The sequence below is a fragment of the Nansenia antarctica genome, assembly GCF_963989245.1.
Source record: "Nansenia antarctica genome assembly, chromosome: 2".
Lineage (NCBI taxonomy): Eukaryota > Metazoa > Chordata > Actinopteri > Argentiniformes > Microstomatidae > Nansenia > Nansenia antarctica.
Window position 1 is genome coordinate 79,127,337 of NC_137675.1, and position 14,730 is coordinate 79,142,066.

At 48.1% G+C, this 14,730-nt stretch overlaps 1 protein-coding gene across 1 annotated transcript in view; it reads left to right on the forward strand.

Moving 5' to 3' along the window:
- Positions 1 to 1,367, forward strand: part of clcn7 (chloride channel 7) — a gene marked incomplete at its 5' end in the record, with an annotated part of 18,025 nt that extends 16,658 nt beyond the window's left edge. Inside the window, one exon of the mRNA XM_080550651.1 lies at positions 1 to 1,367. This exon is cut by the window's left edge and continues 158 nt beyond it.
- Between the last annotated feature and the right edge of the window lie 13,363 nt (positions 1,368 to 14,730).

A 14,730-nucleotide genomic window follows, 5' to 3' on the forward strand; every position in this document is an offset into this window, starting at 1 on the left:
TTACACACACACACACCCACACCCAGAGACTGCACTGGTCACCTGTTGCCTAGTTACCTCTACGACCCCCGCCTATGCACTCCGATACTTCAGGACACTGGATAAAAGGGGGTCATGGGGCACGGGGTCAAGGGTCGCCCTGTCAACCAACGATGCCAAAACAGCCAGTCTGACGTCACCACATCGACATCTCCACATCGTCATAGCTACCATAACGTTTTGTACAGTGAGGGCAGTGGGGCGCGGGGGGGTGGCAACCATGGTAGTCAAGGTTCAGTTTCAGTTTTGGTCCTTGCAGAGAAAAGGGCTTTACCTGTTCCCTGCCCGAAGACAACTCTGCCTGTCTAGCATCACCTGGTCCTTCAAGTCATGTTCTACTACGTCACTAGATTTTGCACTGTGTGAAAGCTCTTATTTATTATTGCCCTGTTTTTACAGTAGCCTTCTGGTTAGGTGGGGGGGGGGAGAGTTCCATGGAATTACAATTGATAGAATTCGAAATCAATGCAGAAAATTCTATGTTCTGCGTCACGTGACCGTCAGTGATGGTCTGAGGCCACTAGAGGGGGGTGTGATGTTCGTTTTTTGCCGGAACCATAGCATAGCAATCACTGGTGTTGGAATGCGGACAGAGTCAACGTAAAATGTTGAAATGCGGACAGTTAATGGGCACCATGTTGGCGCCAGGATTCACAAGACGGTGAACGTTCTAGAATGCAATTAGAACATCATTTGTGGTGGAATGTCCGGCGCCAAGATGGAAGACAGTTTTCAGGTTTTCTATGGCTTTGGGGTTTTGCTTCGCTTAAAGAGGCGCCATAGTTGAATGGACAACGTCGAAGGTACCCCCTTTCAGTCCCGATTTCTCAGTGATGCTATATACCTACAGCATGTCGGAAGCTGTCGGTTATAAGGTGGTACACAGACAAAATCCAAGTTTATCTGAATATTTGCACTCTGATTATACTACTGAATAATCCCGCATTTTACATTGACGAACCCACAAACGTGTCCTGTTGAGAATGGCGTATGAATGTAAACCTCCGACACTTTTCCCCCCAAGGTGTGAATTTTATCTATAAACGATGTAAGTATTTTACATCAAAATGACAGTATTCAAACAAAGTTTACTAGCATCTGTATGACAGATTTGAATTTCAGTTTGCGTGTGAATTAATGATACCTCCTCCTGATCCCATATTGTTGACCTGAAATACACAAGATTCTGATTTGCGTAATCACGTGGACTTTATTTTAGAGATAATATACAGTATTTCCTGCATTCTTTTCAATGACTACATCACCTGTACACCTCAACATTGCTGTTTATACACTTGATTTTGTCTCCCATATGCTTTGTCTTGTCTTGTGTGTTTTTTTTGTACAGTTATAGATGTTAAGTATAGATTATCCTGTATTTTATAACCATTTGGGGAACCTTTTGTGAACTAATAAAATCATGTATTAATATTTGACTTATTTCAACATATCTCTTCTGTCTTAAGAAATGGAGAACATACAGTAGTAATATATTGAGTCTATAGCAGGTGGCTAGTGGAGATAGGAATGGAAGGACAGTCTCATTGTAATGCTGGAACAGAATGATCAATGGTGTTTGGACCGTACCGTTCCTTATTCATTACAATGAGCCCATCCTCCGATTTCTACCTCCACTGATCTATATGTCTCTCCTCTCCCCCCCATCTTTGAAGAACATAGTCATATACGAGTCTCTCTCTCTCACTCTATCTCCCTCTTTCCTGTCTCCCCGTCTTTCAGATCAGGATAAGAAACAGGCCACAGTCTTGGTTGTATGAGAAAAAAAGCTTTATGTTAATGCAAACCAAAAGTCACTGACATTTTACTTGCCAAGTAAACAACACAACAGTACAAGCATATAATGTCTAATTATAACACCACAGAAACACATGGATCACCTGGTGATATAGTGATATAGCTCTAGCGAATATCGATTGTCACCATTCTGATCGTTCATATATATGACCATAATTATATACAGGGTCACCATCACCACTATCGTCTCGTCATATCAAGTGATTTTCAACCATGAGGGATGTTATACTTATTTATTACTTTTGTAAAAATTATTATTAGGGTTATTTTTCTTCCAATAAGTATATTTGAGTTCAGTATTTTCTGTAATATTTGATCTGACTGTTCAGGAGGATACAATTTAAATTAATTAAATTATGGCTTGTTTTAAGAAGGTTGATACTTAGATACTGAGTATTTAATTTAATAAATTATTTATTTTCAACATATCGAAAATAATACATCTGAGAAGGGCCAATTCACCTGCATGTTAGACAAACAACTCTCAGCCTTTTGTAGTCCATCAAAAGTTGCTGGCTAGTTCCACACAGGCTATTCTACAGTAAATCCATGCACCCTTGGAAAGCTGCCCATCGACATTTACAATACCATAAACATGTTTAATATCTGTCTGATCAATGGCAAATGAGGCGAAATCAGCTAGAAGTTGATGCAGTGGATCTGTCAGGACATCCAATAGTCGCCATGGGCAACAAGCCAAACCTCAGAGAGCAACAACCCGCTGTTGTTGAATGAATGAATGAATGAATGAATGAATGAATGAATGAATGAATGGTCTTTATTGTCATTGATATAGTACAGGTGTAGTACCCGCTGTTGTTGTTCTGCTTCTCTTTGTACTGTTTTCTGTACAATGCCCTTGAGTTTGAGAAAGGCGCTTTTTAAATCAAATCTATTATTATAATTATTATTATATCTACACATTCTACAGTAAAAAACGTTATCTTACCCCTGCAGTGGCTGAACATTTCAAAGCTTTAATGAACAGTAATCACACAACTCCCACGTTATGTGAAAACGACTTAGTAATTACCTTTAACAATAAAGTAAAAATGGCCCTAGACTCCCTGGCACCTACCAAACTAAAAAAGGTTGGAGCCAAGAGGAGAGCACCATGGCGAAACAGTGAAATAAATCTCCTAAAGAGAACATGTAGGAAAGCTGAGCGCAGATGGAGAAAGAGCAAATTACAGATTGATCAGAATATTTTTAAAGAACATCTATCTGCCTTAACTTGGCAATGCGAAATGCTAGAAAAAAATCACTTCTCAAAGATAATATCTACAAACAAGAATAACCCCAGGGTCTTGTTCTCGACAATTGATTGCCTTGTAAACCCTGCTCCTAGAACTCTAGACGGCGCAGCCTCTGTCACCAAATGCGAGGAATTTGCAGCCCACTTCAGGGATAAGATAACAAATATTAGAATGTGTATCACTCAGGAAAGACTAGGTTTGTGTAGCACCACAGATCCGCCACCACAGAACATGACTATGAGCATGTTCACCATGATTAGTACGGAAACATTAGGTAAAATTGTGTCACAGCTTAAACCGTCTACGTGTCCTCTTGACCCTATTCCTACCACCTTTTTTAAGGACATTTTTGAATCTGTGTCTGATGACATACTAGGCATTGTAAATCACTCCCTACTTAAAGGGATATTTCCAGCGGCGCTTAAAACTGCCCTGGTTAGACCCACCCTGAAGAAAAGTAACCTAGATCCTTCTGATCCAAAAAACTGTAGACCAATATCCAATCTCACTTTTCTAAGCAACATTTTAGAAAAGGCAGCGTATAGACAGCTTCATGAATTCTTAGTCTTAAATAATAGGTATGACCCACTTCAGTCAGGTTTCCGATCATACCACAGCACAGAAACCGCTTTGCTTAAGGTAACTAATGACCTTAGGATAAATGCAGACTCGAAAAAACTCTCGATTCTTGTACTCTTAGACTTAAGTGCAGCCTTTGATACGGTAGACCATTCCATACTTATTGAGAGACTTGAAAACTGGGTTGGCCTCTCAGGTCCGGTCTTAAACTGGTTCAGGACTTACCTGGCTGACCGAGACTACTTTGTAGCCCTTGGCAGGGTGCGAAATAAGGGGGAGCTCGGGGAGCTACAGCTCCCCTAGTGGTGACATGAGCTCCCCTGGAAACATGGTTTGTGAAATTTTGGGGGAGCTCTAAAATATTCCAAATTCCGATGGATTTATTCCAAGTTGTGACGGATTTTACCTGGTGTAATATGATTTGTAGAGGCATACAATCTATTTTGATGTTGGTATTAGGTATATAAATGATATATAATAGCCTATATAAATAGCCTTTATTGGCTACAACTATGCGAAGGTAACAGAGCGGGGTGCACTGATGCTGAACCCCTCATAGTGATAAGTAGGTGGACATGGTGCGTGCTGCTGAAATAGCCGACATGCGGTGTGTGGTTTGAAAAAAGTAACGCCAGCTCAGTAAATAATTCAAACTTAATGTTTACTTATAGGCTATGTGAATGTGACTGCACCACACATGTGAACAGTAACAAAGCAAATGCAGTTTAATTTTATGAAAAACATTGACGCTGAATCCGCTTAGCCTATATGCTCCTGAAACGACAGAGCAAACACGCTACATTACCAGGGATAATAATTACAATGAGCCATTCATTAAAAATAGAAAAAATAATATTAGGCTATTAAATCTCACTTAATGAGAAAACTGGCATCTCCCATCGGTCACTATTTGTTGGCTATATGGACGTCTTTGAGTGTCTAGAAAAGCGCTATAAGTCTAATGTATTATTATTTATTATTATTATGGACGTCACTTTAATCCGGCAGTTCTCAAGGTTTTTATGCACCAATCGATTCCTCTAGTCAGTGCGTCTTTATCACATTCATTGACGAAAAGGACGACTCGCATGTATAGGTGGAAGGGAACATTCATTGTGAGCACGGAAAATGTGAGTCTCACAACGGCTTTGCATTGATGAAACCAGGTAGGATGAACGCATAGTTCACTGTCCATTCCTAAATGCCCTGTTTCCACCGTCAACTTTCCTCTTTAGACCTTTGGAGAGTGACATGATGTTTCTCTTGCTAGCAGGTTAAATGTTTAGCTAACTTCACCCGGCACGCAAACAACCAATCCAATAATAATGTGACCTTGTAAGTCTGGGAGGAGGGGGGAATAATTATCACAATAAAACTATGTTAAATAATTATTAGAATAAGTTAGGCTGCGCTACATCGTCAGTCCACACATTTATTATTCAAAAATATGGAAAAGGGTGAAACTACGTTTCAACGTTGTTGAGAATCACAACACAAACTTGCTAGTCAAGCCAAAATACTGCAACGTAATGGATTGGACTGCTACCTAAATAACTACAACACTACTTTACATTGTTAGCAGGCTCATAAAACAAGCCGTGTTAGTTGACTAGCGATGTGTCATTGATTTTCGACAACGCGGAAATGTATTCACATTTTTCGAAAGAAAAGTCAAAGCATTAGAACGTAGAACGGAACATCGCACGCGCGCTTTGCGCACGGAAAGCCACCGGCCCCGATTTGGCCAGAATTTTTTTTTCCGTCAGGAGATTTTTGTTGTTGTTGCTTTAATCTCTGGGCTCCCCCGCACACCGTGATTTAATTCGCACACTGGCCCTTGGTGACCATAAGTAAAAAAATTATAGCACAACCTGTGGAGTTCCCCAGGGGTCCATTTTAGGACCGTTGCTTTTTAGCCTATACATGCTACCCCTCAGTTCTGTTATCAAGAAGCATAGCGTTAACTACCACAGCTATGCTGACGACACTCAGCTTTATATCTCAGTAACTCCCAACGACTACAAGATGATCGACCACCTGATAGATTGTATTGCCGATATTAATATTTGGATGACACAAAACTTTCTCCAACTCAATCAAGAAAAAACAGAGGTATTGATCATTGGCGAGAAAACTGAGAGAGAGAAATTATCTGCACACTTGAAAACACTAGCTCTTAACACTAAGTGTCAGGCCAGGAATCTTGGTGTCATAATTGACCCAGATCTAAATTTTGAAACTCATACGTATTAATAATACTATTAAAACATCCTTCTACCATCTAAGAAACATCACTAAGGTACAATCATTTCTCTCCCAGGCAGACACTGAAAAATTAATGCATGCGTTTGTTACTAGTAGGCTAGATTACTGCAATGCTCTCCTGACAGGTCTCCCCAAAAAAATGATAAATAGACTACAAATGGTTCAAAATGCTGCTGCTCGTGTCCTTACCAGGACCAAACGAAGAGCGCACATCACACCTGTCTTGAGATCACTACACTGGCTCCCTGTCAGTCATAGAATAGACTTTAAGATCCTTTTACTAGTTTATAAATCACTTCATTGTGATGCACCCAATTACATGGTGGACATGCTCATAAGATACACACCAGCTAGACCCCTACGGTCTAGTGGCACGGAACTTTTAATAGTGCCAGAGGCTAGGACAAAGAGATTTGGAGGATCAGCTTTCAGCATATATGCTCCTAGATTGTGGAACACCCTACCTGAGGGCCTGAGGTTGTCTAAAACTCAGGACATTTTTAAGCGTGACCTCAAAACCTACTTATTCAATGTCGCCTTTTGATACTAAGGGAGACATTGGACATTATAGAACTAGGATCACTAGGCCATTACACCATACTCGTGTTTTGAGATTTGTGTTGACAGGAAAATGGACCCGGGTGCTGATGAGGCACTGTCAGCTCCAAATATCACCTAGAGCAGTACTGGAACCGGTACAAGGGTGTACCAGGACCACCATCAGGTTGTATTGCTGTCATCTTTATTGTCTTTATTGTGTTGTTGCATCATAACTGTGCTTAAGATTATCTTTTGGCAGGACCTGTGACCATGCTGGATGCAGAACGATGCAAATATAACACTAAATTTATGGACAGTGTGTACGCCGATAATATGCAAGGAATTTTTCCTGGATACATGGTGTACAGGTTTTTGCCCTTGCTTGCTTGCTTTGTGCCGGTGGTCCTTGGCCTCCCCTTGGGGACCGCTGGGTACTGGTAGGCAAACTGGCTAGTAGTCGCTCTATTGGTAGAGGGCTGCAAGGGAATTTTTCCTGGCTACATAGTATACAGGTTTTTACTTTTGCCTGCTCGCGGCTCTGTCAGTATTGATTGATTGATTGACTGATTGACTGAACATTTTCATTGTGTGAAGCGCATTGAGTTGCATCTTGTAAGAAATGCGCTATACAAATAAAATTTGATTTTGTAGTGCCGGAGGAAAAAGGAAAGACGTAGGCAACGTAATGATAACTGTTTAATCAAAATAACAACTTGTACTCTCAGTACAGGACCAGAAAATAGATCACCAAAACTCTTGTCTCTAAACAGGAAGGTGCAACGTTAATAATCTTCCCCTCTGCCCCTAGTGCCAGAACTGGTTCCCTCCCACTACACAACCAACAGTAAGAGGAGAACATGAACCCATAATGTAGTCACTACACCAGCCCCCCCAGTGTTCACCTCAATATTGGAAATCCTCACGGCGAGGAGGGCGTATGGCCCGGCCCCTACGATCGTAGGTAAAGTCAGGAGGTGCGGGAGGAGGTGTGACATCGCCCACCACGTCCTCCTGCAGGGAAGGACGGGGGGCAGTGACGACCGGGGGCTCGCGAGCTGCGGGGGGTTGTCGGGGTCGGAGGGGGGAATGTCCAGGGCGCGGCAGGGGAGGTAGGACTGGAGGCCGGCCTCTGCGCGGTGGCAGGGCCAAGTCCAGGGGCAGTTCAAGGTCCAAGTGGGCCGGTTTGAGGCGATCAACGGACACACACTCAGGCCTACCCCCCATGTCAACCATGAAGTTCTTGGCTCCGGCCTCGATGACACGGAAAGGCCCGTCATAAGGAGGACGTAGTGGAGTCCTGTGGCCATCATGACGAATGAAAACGAACCTCGCTGAGTGCAGCTCCGGGGACACCCTCGAAGTAGGGACACCATGCTGCGTAGTCGGGACCGGGACGAAGGTCCTGGCGCTGTCCAGCAGGGAGGCGCGCTGAGCGGCGGCGGACCAGGGCTCCGTTGACTTGGGAATGAAGTCACCGGGGACCCGCAGCGGCTGTCCAAACACCAGCTCAGCGGACGACGACTGGAGGTCCTCCTTAGGCGCTGTCCTGAGCCCCAGCATGACCCACGGCAGCTTGTCAAGCCAGTCGCTGTCCGTGAGGCTGGCTCGAAGGGCGGCCTTCATGGATCGATGGAAACGCTCACAGAGCCCGTTCGCCTGCGGGTGATAGGCGGTCGTGCGGTGGAGCTTGACCCCCAGATTCTCCGCCACCGCTGCCCACAGCTCTGAAGTAAACTGTGAGCCACGGTCAGAGGAGAGATCAGCAGGGGTGCCGTAGCGGGAGACCCACACCGCGATGAACGCCCGGGCCAGGTCGGGGGCTGTCGTTGAGGAGAGCGGAACTGCCTCCGGCCAGCGAGTCGTCCTGTCCACCATGGTAAAGAGATAGGTGTATCCGTGCGAGGGGGGCAGCGGCCCTACCAGGTCCACGTTTACATGATCGAACCTCCGCTCAGGCACAGAGAACTGCTCCAGGGGGGCCTTGATGTGTCGATGCACCTTGGCGCGCTGGCAGGCGATGCACGTGTCTACCCAGGCCCTCACATCCCTCTTGAGCCCATGCCAGACGAATTTCTCTGACACCAGCCGTGAGGACGGTTTCCTACCAGGGTGAGACAAGCCGTGTATCGCCTCGAAGGCGGGGCGCCTCCAGTTGGCGGGGACCACCGGTCGTGGCTGACCCATGGAGACGTCGCACAGGAGCGTGGCCCCTGCGTCACCGAAAACCACCTCTTCTAGGCGCAGTCCTGTGTCCGACAACTTGAGAGCCTGGACGGCGGGGTCGGCGGCCTGGTCTGCAGCCATGCGCGCGTAGTCCAAACCCAGTTGGACCGCACCAACCACCGCCCTGGAGAGACAATCCGCGACCTGGTTGGACTTCCCAGCAACGTGCTGGATGTCTGTGGTGAACTCGGATATGTAGGCGAGCTGGCGCTGTTGGCGGTCGGACCACGGCTCCGCCACCTTGGACATGGCGTGCGTGAGTGGCTTGTGGTCCACGTAGGCCGTAAACTCGCGGCCCTCAAGTAAAAAACGGAAGTGTCTGACAGCAAGCCACAGCCCGAGGAGCTCCCTGTCGAATGTGCTGTACCTTTGCTCTCTGGGAGACAGCTGGCGGCTGAAGAATGCAAGAGGCTGCCAGGCGTCCCCAACCCACTGTTCGTACACCGCTCCCACAGCAAAGTCAGAGGCGTCCGTGGTGAGAGCAGTGGGTGCCGAGGGCGAGGGGTGGGCCAACATGGCAGCGCGGGCCAGGGCCGCCTTGGTGTCCTGAAAGGCTTTGACACGCTCCGCCGTCCAGTCCACCGGCTGCTTCAGAGTCTTGCCCTTCTGGGCATCGTACAGAGGCCGCAGGATGTGAGCGATGTGGTGGAGGAAGCGATAGTAGAAGGTTACCATCCCGATGAACCCCTTGAGCTCGCTGATTGTGCTGGGGCGCGGGAAAGCAGCGACAGCTTCCACCTTCGAGGGGAGGGGGGTCACCCCCTCTGCGGAGACCCGGTGCCCGAGAAAGTCGATGGTGTTCCGTCCGAACTCACACTTCGCCGGATTGACAATCAGCCCATGTTGGCTGAGCCGTGTGAAAAGGGCCCGGAGGTGGGACAGGTGCTCCTCCTCCGTGGTGCTTGCGACGAGGATGTCATCCAAGTAGACGAAGAGGAATGGTAGGTCCCGGAGCACCGAGTGCATGAGGCGTTGGAAGGTCTGCGCCGCGTTCTTCAGGCCGAACGGCATCCGCAGAAACTCGAAGAGTCCAAATGGCGTGATTACGGCCGTCTTAGGGACGTCCTCGGGGTGCACCGGCACCTGATGGTACCCCCGTACCAGGTCCACTTTGGAGAAGAAGCGTTTGCCTGCCAGGTTCGCTGAAAAGTCCTGGACATGTGGGACCGGGTAGCGGTCAGGCTTGGACGCGTCGTTGAGGCGGCGGTAGTCCCCACATGGGCGCCACCCGCCGTCTGACTTAGGGACGATGTGCAGGGGAGACGCCCAGGGGCTGCTCGAGCGCCGAACGATGCCCACCTGCTCCATATGCGCAAACTCCGCCCTGGCGATGGCCAGCTTCTCCGGGTTGAGGCGCCTGGCCCTGGCGTGGAGGGGAGGCCCCTCGGTCTCGATGTGGTGCTCCACTCCGTGTTTCACCGTGGGCGCGGAGAAGGTGGGCTTGGTAAGGTCGGGGAATTCGGCGAGCAGCCGAAGGTACTGGTCACTTTCGGCGAGCGTATTGGACCACCCGCTGTAGACCGCCTCCCCCTGCGTACAGGCGAAGGAAGCGAAAGTCTGTGAGTTGACCAGGCGCCTGTTCCCCACGTCCACCAACAGGTTGTGGGCGCACAGAAAATCCGCACCAAGGAGGGGAAATGTGACAGCCGCTATGACAAAATCCCACGAAAAGCATTGCCCTCCGAAGCACACGTCCACCGCCCTAGTGCCATAAGAGCAGATAGGTGTGCCGTCCGCGCCTGCCAACTGCGGACCACGCTCCTCCTTCGCCACATCCGATCTCTCTGCCGGAATGATGCTCCACTGGGCACCTGTGTCACAAAGGAAACTGCGACCAGAGGCGGTGTCTTGTATGAAGAGCAGCCTGTTGGTGACGCCAGCGCTCAGGGCCACTACTGAGTGCCGGCCCCGCCGTTTCCCGTCGGTCCGAAGGTGCAGGGTGAGCGGCACCGTTTGGCCTTGGCGCCAAAAGTGGCGTGGTAGAAACAATGGCCCGCAGCGTTACCCTGCTGGCCAGAAGGTCTGGCGTCATCCTTCGCTCTCCTGCGACGGTCGGGTGGCGGGGCGGCCGCGGGAGCGAGCAGGTCGGGGGACCGTTGAGGCATGGCCAAGACGAACCGGTCCGCCTCCCTGGCCAGGGCGCGGGGCTCCATGATGGCGGTGTTGGCCAGCGCCATCCTAACTTGAGCTGGCAATGTGCGCATGAACAGCTCTGTGAAGAGGATCATGGGGTCTTCTGTACCGAGCAGGTTTAGCATCCTCTCCATGCGCGCAGAAGGCCTCTCGTCACCCAAGTCCGACATGGCAAATAGGCGCCGCACCCTCTCCGCAGTGGACAGTTCAAATGTCTCTAGAAGCAGGGCCTTGAGGCGCTCATATTTGTTCGTCGTCGGGGGAGCAGACAAAAAACCTACCACTCGAGCTGCGGTGGAGCTGCCCAACATTGCCACAGCATGGTTGTACCGGTCGTCGTCGTCATCGATGTCACTTTTGTTGAAATGTGCCTCTACAATAGCAAACCATGCAGCAGGCGTTGAGTCCCAGAACTCTGGTAGCTTGAGAGTGGGAGTGTGCGCACCACGCGTTACCCTGACAGGGGATGGTGATGGCTGCCGCTGGTTTGAACGTCTTCCTCGCCCGGACATTTTGCAGGATTGTAATGTTCGCTCGCTGGTTTTTGTACACAATTACGTTAACAAAAATCCACGTCGGGGGTCACCAGTGTAGTGCCGGAGGAAAAAGGAAAGACGTAGGCAACGTAATGATAACTGTTTAATCAAAATAACAACTTGTACTCTCAGTACAGGACCAGAAAATAGATCACCAAAACTCTTGTCTCTAAACAGGAAGGTGCAACGTTAATAATCTTCCCCTCTGCCCCTAGTGCCAGAACTGGTTCCCTCCCACTACACAACCAACAGTAAGAGGAGAACATGAACCCATAATGTAGTCACTACAATTTGATGATTTGATTACAGTGTGTTTGCGGGAGCGGGAGGAGGGAAAGCAAGCAGAGCGCACTGAGCGATTTGCGCAAGACCTGTATTAGGCTGCGTTCGTAAATTTGCTCTGGAAATCTGATCAGCACTCATGGAATGCCTCTTGTCCAATCAAATTACTTGGTTTCTTTATGACGTTGAACCCAGTGTGCCCTCCGGCCCTCTCCGAGCTCATTTACGAACGCAGACATAGCTTTCGGACAGTTGCTAGGGCAACAGTTACACTACTGTTATTTTATGAAACGTTGTTTGGGAAAAAAACAAGCAGATGTTGTTGTAATTTTTATTTCATTCGTAATCTGTAAGTATGAGTCAACGACGGGGTTTGCAAGGTAAGATCGGGCTAAGTAGGAAACCACACAGTGTTGAATGAATGAATGAATGAATCAATTAATGAATGAATGAATGAATGAATGAATGAATGAATGAATGAATGAATGAATGAATGAATGGTCTTTATTGTCATTGTTATAGTACAGGTACCATACAACGACATTTGGGAGGGGGGGCTCCCCTGGTGCTAGGAAAACAAACTAAAAACAAGAAGGGAAAAGAGCTGGTTTACATAAATAAAGGCTATGTACACTATCCACTATACTATACTATACAAATAAAACACTGTGCTGTACTCTATGCTATGCTATACCTATTTCTAACATTTCCTATCTCTGAACCTTATGTACCCGAGGGTTGTCATATTGCACATAGTATTATTGCACATTCATTTAAAGTGTCGCAGTTTGCAGGTTTGAAATGTTCACAGTTGTGTTTCAGTATTGCACTTGATTACAATCTAGTAGCTGCCATCAAATTGTCTAGATTGTCCAGGGCCTAGAACCTAGGTCTTTGCTGTGTTCAGGGCCTGAATGGTAATGTATTGTATGTATTGCTAATGTATTTAAATGATTTTCAACATCAGTTTATTCTTTATTGAACAATGCTCTCTTCTTCTCTGTAGTTCTTTTGGCCAGGACCAATGACTACAGGACCACGGCCTTGACTGAATCCAGTGATGATGATTTTGACCAGTGTAAGTAAGAGTGTATTGCTGCATTCAGATGTATTTAAATGATTTTCAACATTAGTTTATTCTTTATTGAACAATGCTCTCTTCTTCTTCTGTAGTTCTTTTGGAGAAGGCTACACCCAAAGCAGCGCGGAAACACAGTGTCTGTGTTGCTAAAAAAGTCAGGAGGCCTGGCCCGTCTCCTGCACCCCCCCACCAGCAGGGCGCCGGGAAAGAGAACCAGCCCTCCAGGACCAATGACTACAGGACCACCACGGTCTTGATTGAATCCAGTGATGATGATTTTGACCAGTGTAAGTAAGAGTGTATGAATGAATGAATGGACTTTATTGTCATTGCTACAGTACAGGTACCAAACAACGAAATTTAGGAGGGGTGGCTCCCCTGGTGTTGAGGAAAGGAAAAAAAAAAAAAAAACTTTTAGAAAAAGAATAAAATCACAAGAAGGGAAGGAGCTGGTTTACATAAATAAAGGCTATGTACACAATCCACTGTACTATACTGCACAGATAGTCAACTAGGGTTGTCATATTGCACAATAGTATTTTTTCACGTTATTTAAAGTGTCACAGTTTGCAGGCTTGAAATGTACATGTTTGTGCCTCAGCACTACACCTGATTTTTTCAGTCCAGCAGCTGCCATACAATCCGTCCAGACTGTCCTGGGCCCAGAACTTAGGTATTTGCTGTGTTCAGGGCCTTGACGGCCCTGTGGTAGAAGCAGTTCTTCAGTCTGTTTGTCTTAGCGGCCGGGGTCCTGTACCTCCTTTTCGAGGGCAGCCTGATAAAGTGTACGTGCCCAGGGTGGGTCGGGTCCCTGGAGATCTTGGAGGCCTTCCTGAGACAGCGTGTGTTGTACAGCTCTTCCAGAGAGGGGAGGGGGGCGCCGGTGATCTTCTGTGCTGTTCTCACGACTCTCTGTAGTGCATTTCTCTCCGCTGTTGTGCAGCTGTAGAACCAGTTGCAGATGCCGTAGGTGAGGATGCTCTCCACTGCGCCGCGGTAGAAGGCCACCAGTATCTCCTGCTTGTTGTGTTCCTTCCTGAGGCATCTCAGGGTGTATAGCCGCTGTTGTGCCCTCTTGATGGTGCCTTTTGTGTTGTCCTTCCAGGTCAGGTCATCCCGCATGTGATGTCCCAGGAATCGGAGGGTTGAGACTCTCTCCACGCTCTCTCCGTCGATGAGCAGGGGCTGGATCTCGGACTTTTTCCTCCTGAAGTCTACGATGAATTCCTGGGTCTTTGACTTGTTCAGCAGCAGGTTGTTAACCTTGCACAGCTTGCTCAGTTGCTCTACCTCATCCCTGTACGCCGCCTCGTCCCCCCCCGAGATACATCCCACCACGGTGGTGTCGTCTGCAAACTTTACGATGTAGTTGCTGGGGTGGACGGGGGTGAAGTCGTGGGTGTAGAGGTTGTAGAGGATGGGGCTTAGCACGCAGCCCTGGGGGGACCCAGTGCTGAGGCTGAGGGCTGTGGAGGTGTGGGGGCCCACCCGCACCCTCTGGGGGCGGTCGGTCAGGAAGTCCTTGATCCACGCACATATAGAGTGTGATAGACCCAGGTCTAGTAGTTTGGTCACTAGCCTGTCTGGAAGGATGGTGTTGAAGGCGGAGCTGAAGTCCACGAAGAGCAGTCTCGCGTAGCTGTTTCCCCTCTCCAGGTGGGATAGAGTGGCGTGGAGAGTCGTCGCGATGGCGTCCTCTGTGGACCTGTGGGCTCTGTAGGCGAACTGGTATGGATCCAGGTTGGGCGGGAGGCGTGTGAGTATGTGGGCCCGGACTAGTTTCTCTAAGCACTTCATGATGATTGGTGTGAGTGCCACCGGGCGGTAGTCGTTTAGGCAGCTCACCGTGCTTTTCTTCGGGACTGGGATGATAGTTGAGGTTTTCAGGCAGGGTGGGACGGTGGCCTGGGACAGGGACTGGTTAAAGATGTTGGTGAAAACCCCGGCCAGCTGGTCGGCGCAGTCTCTCAGCACCCGTCCC